The sequence below is a fragment of the Topomyia yanbarensis genome, chromosome 2 (assembly GCF_030247195.1).
Source record: "Topomyia yanbarensis strain Yona2022 chromosome 2, ASM3024719v1, whole genome shotgun sequence".
Taxonomy (NCBI): domain Eukaryota; kingdom Metazoa; phylum Arthropoda; class Insecta; order Diptera; family Culicidae; genus Topomyia; species Topomyia yanbarensis.
Genome location: NC_080671.1, coordinates 412,856,434 through 412,869,828, shown reverse-complemented (window position 1 = coordinate 412,869,828; position 13,395 = coordinate 412,856,434).

The window sequence follows — 13,395 nt, the reverse complement described above, 5'->3', positions numbered from 1 at the left end:
GTACACCTTTTGTACTATAAAAGTCGATTTTACATTGAAATTTACTGTAGAAACGCCAAAGTTTATTGTTTTTCTATTGCAGCATAATACTAGAATTCACTGTAAATTATTGTAAAATTATTGTACTGTCACAGCGAAATTCATAGTTTTGTTACTGTACATTTATATTCGGGAGTACAAGCCAAAAAAAATTAATTGAATTAACGATTTTTAGAGCGATTGCATAACCTTTCTATATGAGAAAGGCAAAAATGTGCCAAAGTCAAAAAAGTCAATTTTCGTCAAAAAAATTTTTCGAGATTACATCTAATCTCGACGTTTCATGCATTTTAAAGTTATTTGGCATCCAAAATACAAATTCGATTTTGATTTTTTTTTTTTTATGGGAGGAAAATGCAAGTGCAACGTTCTAGGGTTAAATGAATAAAACAATAAACTTCGTAGAAGATGATGCTGATTGGTGGCTCCAAATTACTTTAAACAACAGTTTAAAAGAACTTCCAAGAAAAAAACGAGTGCAACCATTCCCAACGTACTTGACGTTGGAAATCTTCCTCTTTAAGAAAATCTCTTTGTTTGCAATTCCGTACAACTGACACGCTGTATTAGACTAGCAACCAACCGTAAGCACGGCTTAACAAGCGCCTATCAAGTGCACACACCGCTCCATCAACCGCGATCAGGCTCCATTGGCAATGCAAACCGGCGACAAATAGAAACAACTCACTAAAACCCGTCAGCCATGGTCCAGGTTAGCAACACAGCGACGGTAATTAATTTCGGTCGTTAATTAAATTGCAATCAACATGCGTGTGATTTCTATCACGCCCAGAAGGGTGATTTCATTCTGAGGTCGATTGCCCTCGGGTTGATCGAACGGCAGAGCCTTCAATGCCAGTGTCATCGGCTGAAAATCGGCCAACGATGCTCTCCGCACGCTGCTGGCCGATGAAGGAGCCACGGGATACGCGCCGGGAAGCACGCTGTCGGGGATAATTTATGCAGCGTTAGTGTGGGAAATTAGTGTCGGCGGCGATTGGAAAGATAAGGTAATAGCGCATAAAATGAGGAGCTTGTTTTCGAAATTTAAATCTCCCTAAATCGAACGATACCCAATACATACAGTGCAGTACTAACACAAGCACACGAAGTTTCTGATGTTTTCATTGAGACTGTTATCGCAATCAGCTGACCCACGGAATTTCCGAGTGCCGGGCAATTGGAAATGGCAATTGAATCCGCCAGTCGATTTTCGAAGCACGTTCCGTTGTTGATAATTTCATCAAAATGAAGGTGCTATCAGTTGACAGCCCGGAAGCCGATCCGACGACATATCCGACCGGTAGCGCCCAGTGAATAAAGGACGCGATAGAATCGCACCGCAAATTGAAATTTTGAAGCATTATATAACCGATCGGAGCGCTACTGGTGGGATACTCAAATCTTTTCAGATTACGAATCAGTCGATTAAACTTATGTCCTTCGGATCCTTTAGTTGAGAATCGTCAGCCAGTTGAACCGTAATTCTGTGCTGAATCGTGATAGGAAATATTATTACCAGTACGGTTGATTGGCAAGGGACTTGTGCAATTGGACTGACATAGAGCCCCGAATCAACATAATGCAATTAAGAAACGTACGTGATTTTGATTATTTGCTCACAGAGGAAGAAAAGGACTTATAACGTTGGGTTGAATTGCGTCGCAAGTTTTGATTGCGAATAACAACTTATCTGGATGTTTGCGGTAGTTGTGGTAAATTTTATTATCGAGCACTGGAAAATGCTGGGACGCTCATGAGCTTTTCAACCCAGGCAGGTGAAAATCAGTAGGTCAGTAGGGCATTCTTGTTTTTCTGATCAAAAAACGATGTGAAATAATGTTCAACTGTTTGAAGTGTAATGTATATATATTCAAATGACCTGTCAGCATGATGACCAGCTTGTTATTGCTACATAATAATTCATTTTGCAACGAGGTATCTGACGATAATTAGTTTCACTCCTTTCATCCAAATTTCAATAGTAAACAGAGAACAGAGCAAAGCTTTATTCTGAAATATCGAATATCTGCCTTCGACCGGGTTACACGAGCACCCGAGCGGGATACAGTAATTGTCAGTGTGGAGTTAATTTAATGCCACCAATCGAGTGCGGCGAGCGACGATCAGCGGATGTAATCGAAGAGCGATTATTATCATCATTGAAATGGTGTTCGTTTCGGGTGTGACGTTGGGGCGTGATTAAATAATGCAGCGGGAATAATAACGAGGCGAAAATTGCAATTAGGTTTCCTTTTTTCTCTCGTCGGATTACTTACCTAGTTTACATAAATTTTACTAGTTTGATACCGATAATTTGAAATAAACCATCCACGTAATATTTGGTTATGCAGTTATTAATCTATTTTCGATTTTGAGATGGTACCCGGATCAGCAGCCTCGCTTTGTTTCGACAGATTTTTTATTAATTCGTTTATCTGACTCGGCTGTAATGCTTTAGCATAACAGAGCCGTGGGTCTTTCATGTATTTTTGAATATGTGAAAAACAAACAAAAAATCTTAGTGTGTGTTCATCAAACCCCATGTGCGTGGCTTTGCATTGCGCGCAGAGGCCTTTTTTCCCGGTGGGGAAATATTTATTTCCTTACCAACTGCATCTTGGGGATCAATCATTTCCCTCTCGTTATCGCACAAATCCGTCTCATCATCGTGGTTGCTGCCTTAATGTTACCGATCAGATGTTCTTCCTAGCTTCTTGCCCTTATTAGCCAAGAGCAGGGATGCCAAAGGTACTGGTAAACTACATTTTTTTCGGTATATTTACATTTGCACAAGCCGTACAGCCCGCTACAGCGACGCATCACTACAGCTCATGCCAGAACGGTAGCCATACCGAGTACATTTTCCTGTAGAGCAGTAGAATACATTTTTGTTTTGCTGCTGTACTCCGACTGCTCGGTGAGAGTGTGGCGTAGTAAAGTTTGTTCTATCGCTTTGTACATTTTTCTCTGCATAGTCAAAGGGAGAGGCCCACACACGAAAGCGATGATGCCGGTCGTGGCGTAAACGAACCGCATTTATTGTAGTCGTTTTTGATTGAAAATATTAACTAGATTAAAAATATTAAAAAGTGTAAAATAAGGAAAGAGAAGCTGTACCGCTCGCGTCTGGTGGCTGTACTGGGGGCAGTATTTCTTTGTCATGTTACTGCTTTGCTTACAGACTGCCGTACAGCGCTGGGTGTCCTGCAATAGCGAACGACAGCAGCAGCAAAAGAGAAATGAGAATGTTGGCAGAAAAAATACAGCCGCAGAAAATTGCATCCTTGGCCAAGAGTATGAACCTTTCGAACTTGGTAGAAGCTTCATTACTGATGATACTGAATGTTTGTTTTTGCTTTGCTTGACGAAGCTTTTGCAGTTGTCATTATTGCCTGAACAGCAGCCACGTATTTGGTAACCGTTTGTGACAGAGCCGTCTTAAGACCTTTTCGGGCTCCTGGTGTAAAACAGATATTGAGTAACATTCGATGAAAATCAGTGCCGGCGAAACACCTTTTTCCCGAGTGGGTAGTAAGATTCGAAGTGATTTCTCCTCGTACTGACGATTCCAGTAATAGTATTAGTATCGATTCAAACCAGCCAAAATTCCGATGGATTTTTGTTCGAATTCAGGCTGGAATCTGAACCGATATTGGCAGAAATAGGTGGAATTACGGATTTTCTTACAGGGTAAGTTGGACAGTGAAAAAAAAATTGTAGGCAGTTTCCGGATCCGACACAGCTCCCGATCCGGACCAGTTCCCAAATATGAACCTCCGGGATCTGGATCAGTTTCCGGATCCGGACCAGTTCCCGAATCTTTACCAGTACCCGCAAATGGACCAGTCCCTGGATCTAGCCCATCTTCTTTTCCCCTTACCAGGCCCGGACCTGAACCTGGTGCGTAGATCTAGACAAGTGTCTAGATCCGGACACTCGGTGCGGATGCGTGGATCCAAAATATAGGTCTTGCTTTCTGTACATGGCGGGAAGGACTGTATTGTGCAGTCGCTACCTTGCTGTTGACGTCCGTGATAGAAAAAAATTCAATTTAACTCCGACGGAAATACCTCACCACTATTCCGTGTCGGGTTTTTTTTCTGACTGTGCTTTGAAGCTAGCCGAGTGTGAGTCAATTGGTATCTCCCGCGACCGACATTCTTTCAGGTTTAGTGGAGGTCGATTTGAATATTTCTCCGATGGCAAAAATAATAGCGGTAAGTCTCATTTTCGATACAAACTATATCTAATACAACCGACCCCTGGATGGTCTACTTCCGGACCAAAGACAAGCCATTTAACGTCATCGATATATCGCGTGATCTAACTAAACAACACTCGACCGTGTACGAAAAAGAATTTTGTCTACGTATCCGACCAGGAAGTAGAGATTTATGGTGTAGTCTCCGAGAAGGGCCTTAATTGCGAAATAGGGCTTTTCCTAGATCCCTGTGCTTCAGACAATTCTGGTATGCAAGCAATTGTGTTCAGCGAAAAATTGAGGAGTATTAGAAAACTTATTTTCCATCAGCCTCGTTTTGAGCCTTTCCCGGATTTGATCTTCCAAAATTTGTTCTTTTGAACGGGGCTCGTCTACTTGTTCGCCTTTTTGTACCGCGGGGCATGAACTGCCGTCGTTGCAAACAATGAGCCCATTGTAGAAATAAGGCGCGGTGTGAAAAATGCGGAGAGAATCTCGAAAACTTTTTCGTCTGTGAAGAGACTTCGAATGAACAAATTATACGGAGAAAAATTGAAGCTTTTTTTTTTTGAGATACGGTGGTAAGAAATATTAAAGAAAGCATCGGCCACGACTAATTTCTACGCTTCCTTGTTCACTAAAGAGCGAGTTCTGACAATTCCGTTGAGGAAACATTTTTTAATGTGCCTAATAGTTTTCGAAAGAGGAGAATCATTTCCTCCGCATGATTTAATCGTAAAGGCCTGAAAGTGTACCTTGATGGGTGCTGTTACAAAACCGAAGTAAGTCTCGGAAAGTCCACATGGGACATCCAAAACTTCAAGTGTCTCTATATTTAGTCATATTATTTTTCTAGGTTTTACACAATGCATTTGCAAACCTGCTTTACTTCCGACGTAAATCTTTCTCAATTTTAGCATTATTCGCCATGACCGAGAAAACAATATTGAGGAGCGTTTTGGGGATCAAAATGTGCTATTATTTCAATCGGATTAGCCTTTGCTCGGTACCGGGTATTGAAGTTGTCGCTTGTTAAATCCGAATAATAGGCAAAGGTTTATTGATATTCTTTCTATATAGTAGATACAGAACACTAGATTCGGATTGTCGCTGGCATCAGTGGTAGGAACATCATTGTTTTGATTCCGGGATATACCTAACGGACCAAATGAAAAAAGCAAAAAAAAAATAATCCTCTATCGTCGTTTCCTATCAACTAATCATCTTTGTTTATCCCAATATATACGCGAACGGAGGTCTTAGTGGAATGTACGTAATGTTTCAAAGGTTTTCTTCCATTTAATTCCATTATGTTTTTATAGTTAAATGCACTTGCACTTGTACTGAATTTTGATGAATTTTCATTTCCTTGTGCGGTATATACAAACTGTTTCATTTGATAACAATAACAGTCGAAAATTTACACCGAGAAAGTTCGTTATGTTGATTATATTGATTTCACACATGATTTTATGCAATTTGAAGTAGCACATAAAAATTATCTGTTGCGCATAGATATCATGTGAAAACTAATGAAATTATAATAGTATATCACATAGAAATTTGTTTCATAGCACATATCACATCATTTTCTCTTTGCCTCTCGTTTATTCTGCTGTATATTTTACGCATTTGACGTTTTCGGTCTTGATTGCATAAAAATCACAGCAGAATAAACGAGACTGAAATGAAAAGAAGGCAAACTTTACATTTTACTAAGTTGAAGTTCGACTGAACGGTTTGTGGTTACAAGCAGGCCATATTTTTCTGCGTGTACCAAAAGTGCGGACCAAAGACTTTTATTAGATAGACTTTCGATACTTTGACAGATATATACCGAAAACAAACAAACACATTTTTTGAGGCGAAAACAATGGGAAGACATGCGACAATCCTAATCTAGTGTTCTGTATCTACTTTCCATATACATCGCACTTCAACTGGTTCGAGAAGAGTTCATTTCCCACGGCATGTCATGGGGTTGTGTTCAAACTGATAACCGGTCTATCTTACTGCATGATATTCGCGACAATTTCAGTATGACCATCTTGAATACAGTGGAAATGACACGAATGCCTACTAGCGCGGCCAAGCGCGTTAGATTTATCGCTGTACTCTACCTCATTAGTGCGCCCATTGATTGAAAGAGCTACGCGTCCACTATATCCGAAACAATCGAATCAAAATAGTAAATTCCTCCGGTGGCAGTGTACAGCACTGGCTTATTTTTCTTCACTGAGATTAAAGGTCAGACGAAACGAATACCCGGCGCGAACTTGCGTGGACGGTTTCCCACTCCGTTTTGGGCAGAGAGTGCTCAGATTTGTATTCGAAAAGGTTCAATGAGAACTTTTTGAACGCTAGATCGCCCAAATTTTTCCGAAAATACGCGACGTTAGAAACGCAAATAAAAGACTTGATGGAAACTGAAAAGCGCGGTTATTGGCACCGGTTCGTCAACGGATTAACGAGAGAAACAATATTTCGTCTAGTAGCGTTGTGTACTCGATTCGACCTTTGATTGAAATACACGGAACTAAGAATCCTTTATCGGCGGCAACAGCATTCCACGTAGATTCACATTCAAATGATAGACGCTTCGCGATGAAATTATAATAATGTATATAAACGTAATAATTGTTCTTCAAATACACAAATTTATCTGACAGCAAAGATGCTCGCGCTAAGCATTCTCCCCACAAAACTTATGGTTTTATAGGACCATGAACACATCGTTACAGTTCCAAGTAGGCACTTCGATCGATGGAGCATGGAAAGCACTCCTAATTTTCCTAGCGAAAATATGGGCGTTCCTAGATTCTTTATATTAAAATCGTACCCGATTGCCTGATACAAATATTAGTTTGAGTTCTTTCGCATTTTTCTGGTTCTAGTCCGATATATGCGGCTATTCTCCAAATTTATTTACATCTACTCTTTTGGTTGACTTACTAACAGCTATTTGCAAATGTGATCCCAATAGTTCCCTTCGTTCATGATGTCCTGATAGTGATCTTCCGTTTGCCACAAAACAACAAGTTTAATTTATTTTCTTCCCTGTTATTTTTCTCTTATTGTTCTCTAATACGGTCTCTGCTGCTGATGTTGGGATTAACAATCTTTTGCCTTCCTCATAAAAAGTCTACCGATTGTCTAGTTCTACTAATTGTTTCTCCTTGCTTCAATTTTTAATCAAATAATTATTCATGTTAAAAAATTACAAATTGTTTATATTGTCCTTAAAAATATTTCTAACTGCATCCCATAGGCTGAATAAAATTGTATTAATATTTTTGTGTATCGATCTGAACTTTTGTTTTAATATGTAGATGTGTCGAAATGTATTCCCATGTGTATAAATATAATAAATAATTCCAAATTTCAAACAAATCCTAATTATTCTCAAGAAATTTAAACTGTAAAGCAAAGAAATTCGTATCTGAATAAAAATATGCATTTGTTTTACATCGAGGATTTCCAACGCAAGAATTTTGTGTGAAAGTCACATTCGTGGTTAACCTCAGTTTTGGTTTGTTCCAAACGTTCGAGTGGGTAATTTCCCCTCGGTAATTTTCGAGTGGGTAGTACTACCCATACTACCCACGCATTCCGCCGGCCTTGTAAAGAGCAGACGGCTGGTTGTGCAATTATTTATTAATAATAATAACTACATATTTAGAGTGCAACCGGATTCAGCTCCGTATTATGGCAGCACAACGAACATACTTTGTAATCGAGATACTTTCGCGTATCCACTAATAACTCGAAACTACAGCCACTTTATACACAGACTAGCGAAGTGTCGAAAATTGCAGCCAAACGGACTCTCAAAAAGTGAGAGGGAACGTACAAGAAAAAGCCCATGCAAAGCTTATGGGAACTTCCGTGATGACAGTTTACATTTATGGTTGCTAGTTTTACTGTTTTTCTCTCCGCAAATCTGTTATATAAAGTGTCCATAGTTGAAACCAAAACTACACAAAATTCATTTGACAATCGGTGTGGGCAAAGTTGCCATTACTTGGGTCGAAATTGATTTATTTGCCGTGGTTGCAATAACCACGTTTTGTGGTTTTCACCCGTTTAGGTATTGTGATGGGAAATTCCTATCAGGCAACACTAACCAACTAAAATCAGATCGGGATGAAATTGAACAGCAGCCAATTGAAGCATTGCATTAATCATTTCAAATTTGGAAGATGGTAGACATAGGTTAAGAATTTTATGAGGAATAGGTGTTAAATTAACTGTGAACATTGGCAAGTTGTCCGGGGGACAAGATAGTCCTAGGCAGGGATGCAAACGGTACCTGTAAACTACATTTTTTCCGATATATTTACATTTGCACAAGCCGTACAGCCCGCTACAGCGACGCATCACTACAGCTCTTGCCAGAACGGTAGCCAAACCGAGTACATTTTTCCGTACAGTAGTAAAATACATTTTTGTTTTGCTGCTGTACTCCGACTGCTCGGTGAGAGTGTGGCGTAGTAAAGTTTGTTCTCTCGCTTTGTACACTTTTCTCTGCATAGTCAAAGGGAGTGACCCGAACACGAAAGCGTTGATGCCGGTCGTGGCGCAAACGAACCGCATTTGTTTTTGTCGTTTGTGATTGAAAATATTGAATAAATTAAAAAATATTAAAAAATGTAAAATGTGGAGAGAGAGAGAGAGAGAGAGAGAGAGAAGCTGTACCGCTCGCGTCTGGTGGCTGTACTGGGGGCAGTAATTTTTTGTCATGTTACTGCTTTGCTTACAGGCTGCCGTACAGCGCTGGGCGTCCTGCACTAGCGAAAGCGTCATATGAGAAAGGAGAATGTAGGTAGAAAAATTACAGCCGTAGAAAAGGTAGGCATTTTGCATCCTTGGTCCTAGGTGGCCAATGTGATCAAAGCGACTAGTGACCTGAAAATCTATGTAATTTAACACCAATTTTATTAAGTTTTGCATCACCATGATACGGTGATTCCTGTTTATATGGGGATTTACTGTATTACCGCGCTCCTCCCCCAGTAACTCCGGAACCGGATGTCGCATCAGAAATAAATTCAAAAACAACGGTGAACCAGTGAGCTGAAACTATAGATCCAAGCAATTAAGAACATATTTTATGAGATTTTGCATCTTTTAGATACCATCCTGATACTAATTTGTATGGGAATTTCATGCGTAATCGCACTCTTCAACCCGTAGCTTCGGAACCGGAAGTCGGAATTGTATGAAATTCAATAGCAGCCTATGGGAACGATGTACTTTTCATTTGAGACTAAGTTTGAGAAAATCGGTTCGGCCAGCTCCGAGTAACCGATGTGCATATTTTTGGTCACATACATACACACACACATACATTTGCCGAACTCGACGAACTTAGTCGAATGGTATAAGAGACTCAGCCATCCGGGCCTCGGTTAAAAAGTCGATTTTCAGAGTGATTGCATAGCCTTTCTATAGGAGAAAGAAAAAACAACAACAACAACAAAAACAACAAAATCAACAACAGCAGCGACATTCCTACATGCAGCTATTCAACTGCTATGAACTCAACAACAATTGCTCCTATGAACGTTCGTGTTTTCGTGAATTTTAAAGCATTTCTCAGAGGCAGTCCACAACAAACATGACGCAGCTGGTAATAGTAGGTACAATAGTTTTAGATAATATTGTAACGCATAACGAATCGTCACCAACTTCTTCGAAAGTTACTGAAATTTTAGATTACTATCAAAATTTTTAATAGAATGAAGAGCGCAGTAAAGATGAACGAAATCTATAAGAATATACCAGGCTCCTCATTTGAAATAATTCTAGGTACCGAAACAAGTTGGAATGGAATTATGAAAAGTGAAGTGGTTTTTGGAAGTGACTATATTTTTTTAGAGATGATCGTGATTTACGACTAACCCAAAGAATGTCAGGTGGAGGAGTTCTCATCGTAGTTTCAAGTATATTTAATTCTGAACTTATTGTTTTATCAAAATTCAAAGCAATTGAACATGTACGGGTTAAAGCACATACTATCCATAATGTCCCGTTTTCTATAAGATTTCCTATAGTTATGGGAGAGACTTGCGATCATAGATAGCATATCGCTAATGAAATCCACATCTCCAGAATTTAAAGCTTGTATATGGTGATTTCAATCAGCGCAAACTTCCCTAGAAGAAATTGAGGTTTTATGATAGTTTTATAGCCACTCATAAAACTTAGATTGCACTTGTAGCGTCTTATAAAACTTAAATTGTACTTGGGTTAGTTTTTATTCCTAACTTTGGAAATGAGAGTATTCTACTTTCTGTAGTTGCTGAAAATGAGCCATTTTAATGGGTTTGAAAAATTTGCATTGCTACAGGTCAATCAAATAAAACATATGATAAAACAACAAAACTGTTACTTAAATCTGTTAATAAACATTAATGAAGATGTGTTGATAAATTTCTTTCTCCCTTAGGGAAAAATGAAACCTTTAACACAGCAATTCCATCAGAGGCGGCGAAACCCTTTACGCCCGAGTGGGTAGAAAGCATAGGGGAGGGGTCCATTAGTAAGGATTTTTTCCCTTTTCGCAATGCACACGCTTACACGTTTGTTTATGCAAATGGAATTGTGATACATCGATGTTTTCAAATGTGTGTAGTGCGAGATACATGCGTTGCTCATAAAATTTTTTTGGAATCGTTCAAAATTTCGAGTGGGTAATTACCCACTCGGTTATTTTCGAGTGGGTACTACTACTCATACTACCCACGCTTTCCGCCGGCCCTGAATTCCATTGACTGTGATTTCGAGGATGTCTTCGATTATACAGGGCGATTCATCATCAGTTTTACTTTTTCAAACTAGCATAAATATTAACAAATGAATTAAATCACAAAATCTTTATTTTCGCTCGAAAGAAGATTCTTTACCATTTATTGCTTGTAAAAAATTTCTTTCTATTGTTGACCATAGCAGCTCGTGAGGTGGTCCATTCGCGTGGTCCAATTTTTGAAGAAGCGTTCGAGCTTTTCATGTAATATCTGGAGAATTTATCAAATAATGTTGGATTCCAAGGCTTTAATCGGTACAGGCTTATCCATATAGATTTTTGATTTCACATAGCTTAATAGAAAAAAAAACTACAAGGGGCAGCCCTATGGAGTTGCACGAACTGTAGACGTACTAAATGAAAAATATTTATTTTCATGTACTAGAGTAATTATAAATCAAATATATTTCTTACGAATAGTTTAAGCACAATCAACCAACATCGAATGTTACATATTGAACCAAACCTTCTTGGTTATCAGGTCATTTCATTTGTAGTAGGTGATCGAATCCGATTAAACTTATTTGAGAAGATTAAAGGAAAAAGACAGAAAACCGCGACCGAACTAATATCATGAACTAAATTTTAATAACACAAGATCAGCTTTTAAAAATTTTAAAATACTTTTTGATTGTGTGTAGTAAAAAAACCCGAACCGGTGAAGAAAAATCAAATTTTAGACAATATCAATCACATTTCATGTATAGACCAAGCTTTCTAGTTATATTTTGCCATTATTGCAACTTACCTAAAGTACGCATACAAATATAGCGAATGCAGTGGTCTTAATTCATGTATCGAAACTATAAATATACAAGAATCGAAAAAAAATTGTATATGGTTTTTCGAGTTGCAGTGTCTTCATTCATAAATAGGCTTGTAGTATGTACCTATTAGCAGAACCAAAATAGAATAGGCTGAGTGGAAATGAATCACGTGAATTGGAAATGAATCAATCAATTGATCGAACGAAAATAATAAACTTTCGTTGTGCTTTCCATCGATCCGCGTAAATTTGTTGCTAAGAAAGTTTTCGTCTTTGCGCAACGAAAGCACAGATTGCTGTCATACAGGTTACGCATGCAACCGCTAATAAACAGGGATGCCACAATAAAATCTGTGTTTCGGTCAAAAATATCTTTTTACCTTATGTGATAGCTGAAACAGGAAAAAAAATCTGTGATAAATTTCCGACAAATCTGTGAAAAATCACAATATTTCCAAAAATCTGTGAAATTTTCATCAAAATGCCAAAAATCTGCTATCTGTCAAAATTAATCTGTGATCAAAAATTGTGAAAAAATCTGTGAATATGGTAACCCTGCTAATAAATAAGATATACCTACCTACACATTCGCATCAAACATTGAACCCAAGCCCACAAAGCAAAATGAGTCAACGCTGATGATTATGGGTAGAGCGAAAGAGACAACTAGTATCACGACACTATGTTAACCGTGTTTGCAAATGGAGCTCGAATGTACAAGCGATTTTGTGTACGAACAATTGTTTTCGAGATTGTACATAAAAGTGTGCTGGAAACGAGCACAACACAAAAGAAAGCATAGTGTTTAAACGGACAAGCTCAGTCGCGTGTTAAACGGAACTGGGTAGCGTACTTCCACAGCCAGTGTAACGGACTTCTAACTCAATTACACTGGCTATCAAAACACACAGAGCAGTGATCTGCTCCGCCTGCCGTTCAACAGGCAACTGAGCTTGTCCGCCCAAATCAGTTCTTTAAATTGTCGATGATGACGTCATGCATAGGGTTCGCAGTACCGACCCTTTTTGGCGAGAACCGGTACTACGGTACTGAAGCCCTCAGTACCGGTAGTACCGGTAAAGTACCGGTACTCGAATATTTTTTTAAAAAATTCGAAAAAAGCTTCAAACTGAAAGTGAATGCTCAAACTGATGATCTTATTCTCAGATGATTGATTTTTGCTGATCAAAAAACATGTTTATTGTTATTAATTGCTTCGGAATGGCAAGACTTATTTCACAGAAGATATTTTTCGTATAGGGCACCTTCTTTTATTTCGAAATCTAGGCCACTTTGAAATCAATAACTGCTAAGTAGTGCGACTTTCGTCGACTTGAACAGATGGTAAATGTATGAAACCCTATTAACAACAGTAAATCAAAGCGAGAATGGCAGTAAATCCGAGCAGGTTAATCGTATTTCCTCTCTTGCTTTTCTGAAAATTGGTTTCGAACTTTATATCGTTTGCCTACTATTCTCTAACGCATATCCAGGCTCTTTGCTTTCCTGTAAACTATGAAGTTTTGCTGAATTTTCCGATCACCAATAATTACAAATCTCCCCATTTGAAGCAGTTAACCA